Here is a 3,254-nt window from a genome sequence, read left to right as displayed (position 1 = left end):
CACACTGACAAAGGAGATTAATCAGAACTGGCTTTGACAAGCACTGTGGCAATTGGACAATTAAAACAGACATGGGGGGAGGGGAAAGAAGAAAGAACTGGGGATGAGGGTGGAGAAAACAGTGCAACAATGAATGAATGAAAACCCAAAATCTCTGTAAACGTTCATTAAAACTAATAAAATTTAATTAAAAAATAAAAATAAACATTTACAGAGAAAAAAAAAGAAATGAAGAACCAAGGAATGAGGATTCTCTGCTGTGTGTCCCTCATCTCTTTGGAATTCATTTTATCTTTGAGGACCTTCCTGAGCTAGGGAACTCTTCAGTTGGGGTGGGGGGAGCTCTGGTGGCTTAGTGTAAGGAGTTGCACTGCCAACCCAAAGGCAATCAGTTTGAATGCACCATCTGCTCTGTTGTTGTTAAGTGCCAATTGAATCGTAGGCAACTCATAGCAAGCCTGTGAATGAAAGTCCTCAACACTTGTGTGACTTTCATCCTTTCTCCAGGTTCATAGGGTTTCTGGAGGCAAGCTATTATGGAAGTGGATGCCACCCTGCTTCCAAGCTTCTTTAATCAGGGAGCTCCACCAAACACTGTCCGCTATGAGTAACCATCAAAGTATTTGACACATAAGTGTCACGGTGTTCAGCTTCACTGTAGCCACAAGTTACCTCTGTGCGGCAAGTGGACACACCAGGGCTATACGACCTAGAAGAATGTTTGAACAAAAACAATGAAAAACAGACCTGAGGGTTGGGGATTAGAAGTCATCCACCTTTGTCTTGGTAGCATTACTTTCTTTCCACTAGGCCGAGTGATCTCTCTCTATGTTGGTTTTGTTGTTAAGTGCCATTGACTTGTAGGCAACTCGTACTAACCCTACGAACTGTGAGAGGAAAATGGACAGTTTCCTCTTTTGCGAGTTACTAGCTCTAAAAACCCACTGGAGGGTCAACTATGAACCAATTCCAATAGCATGCTACTTAACAACCACATCAGTAGGGGTGGAGGGTAAAAGAACCTGAACCATCACCCCTGGTTCAGAGCAAAATGGAACCCAGAATGGAAAAGGGACTCTTTGGATGCCATTCAGCCAAGTCAAAAAGCACTACCGTGTCTTTAATCCAGGCCCACTCAAGCTGATCAGTCACTACCTGCCTGTGAAGGGGTCTGTCTGTAGGTGTCCACTTTTACTTGAAGGGGAGATGCAAAGACTATCCCAGGCATTTTTATGTTTACAGAAAAATAAAATGCAATCTTCACATGAACTTTTCGTGCAAGTACTGTGAGTGAGAAGCAGATCTATGTCCAAGGCTGGCTGTTTCCATTTCTCTCAGTCTTAATCATCAAGAGAAAAAAGTACAAGTGTTTCTCAGGCAATTAGGCCTTCTAAAAAGACATGTACAGGGCCTCTGAACACACAGTTTAGGAACGCAAGTGCCCACAGGCCTTCTAGAACTTCCACAGAGTTCTTAGATGCTTGTGTCTTCCAGGGATGCTCTGGCTTGATTTGCTTCTTTATAGATCAATCAATATCTCAGACAAAGGATTCATACATTCCAGAGGAGTACCACTGAGTCCACTTTGACTTACAAAGACCACTCAGTGTCCAAATACAACCATGTTCCCCTTAATAGAGTGGCCAAAAAATGGTCTCTGCTGTACTCCTAAAGTTTGAGTTCTTCCTTCTGCTGAGTAAAACAGCATAATAAGAATCAAGGTTTTTCTAAGTGCACAGAGGAAAAAGTTTACTAGGAAAAACGCTTTGCAAAGTAAGAGTCATAAAAGGAAGCAACAAAGCTAATCCATGACTCATCATAGAAAAGAATTGTTTGGGCTTACAAAGACTTAGGTGACAAAGGGCTTCATGTTTATTGGAACAAAGAATTCTGGGAAATGATCCCTATAGGAGGGGTGGTGACATTCAAGTGTGCACCCAGCTGCATCTTCCAGATGGACATAAAAGCTTCAAGAAATCTATTATTATGGAATGTTATGTATATGTTGTGTAGCAATAGCCTCTGGTTCTGTTCTCCTTTGTAGTAAATAGCTTTACTTCCTCCTTCGGAAAGTCAGCTCGTGGGTAGTCATGAGTAGTCATGCCCCAGGAACTGATTCCAACTGATTTTGTTTCAGATCATATTTTCAGGAAGTTACCTCTTAACATCAAGAAGACAAAAAAATTCTCACCCCTGGACCAATCAGCAACATTATGTTGTTGTTGTTGTTGTTGTTACCCACCATCCAGTGTGAACTGAGCTATTGTTGACCTCCCAGTGGATTTTCAGAGGTTGTAAATGGAATGGGAAGAGATTGTTCATTTCTCCCTTGGAGCAGCTGGTAGATTAGAACAACACACCTTAGGGCTGGCAAGTACAGCTCCTTACCACTAGGGCACAATAGAATACTGATGTTGTCAATGATTTTATCTTACTTGGAGCCACAATCAGCAACCATGATAAGGGCAGTCAGGAAATTAAAAGATGTGGTGCATTTGGAAAATCTGTCCTCATGATGCTAGGGAGCAATGATGTCAGTTTAAAAACTAAGTGCACCTAATTCAAGCCATGATCCTTTCAGTTACTTGTTATGCATCTGAAAGTTGTACAGTCAATTCCTTTTAGTTATGTTGTTGGTGTATTGAATATCACATGTACTGACAAAAGAACAAACAGACATGGCTTAAGAAAGTACAGCCAGAGTGTTCCTTAGAGGTAAGGATGGTGAAACTGTCACATATATTATGGGCAAGTTTTAAGGAGGGGCCATTCCTTGGAAAGAAACATCACTCTTGTAAAAAACAGAAGGTCAGAAAAAAGAAAGGAAGACTCTTGCCACACCTGCCTTGCCAGCTGCACGGTCTACGGCATCAGTGTGACAAGCGATGCGTGACTATAGGCTGCCAGGGTCCTCAAAGGTTGAGCTGAAGCCCGGATATTTGTGGAGATGTCTCACGCAAATTCTAGGGTTGAGTCAGGATTATAAAGTGTTCTGGGGAATGGGGTCTATTGTGTTTAGTTACTTTCTCCATCTGTTTTACTTTTCTTCCTCAAGTGTTTCTGCAATTCCAGAAAGTCCTGGAAAGTCAGAGAGCACTGTGAGTAATCATTACTTAGAAGAAAGGCTGGATGTTCCTGGAAATAGGGGGCAACCAAATCTAGTTGAAAGAATTCAGAGCATTGAATACTTCATTGAAAATATATTAAGAAATATTTCTGTAAATGAATCAGATAACACACCCTTTGCTATGCTT

The sequence above is a fragment of the Elephantulus edwardii genome, unplaced genomic scaffold, assembly GCF_000299155.1.
Source record: "Elephantulus edwardii isolate Elephantulus edwardi_28Jun2011 unplaced genomic scaffold, EleEdw1.0 scaffold00339, whole genome shotgun sequence".
Classification (NCBI taxonomy): Eukaryota; Metazoa; Chordata; class Mammalia; order Macroscelidea; family Macroscelididae; genus Elephantulus; species Elephantulus edwardii.
Note: the sequence above shows the minus strand (reverse complement) of the source record.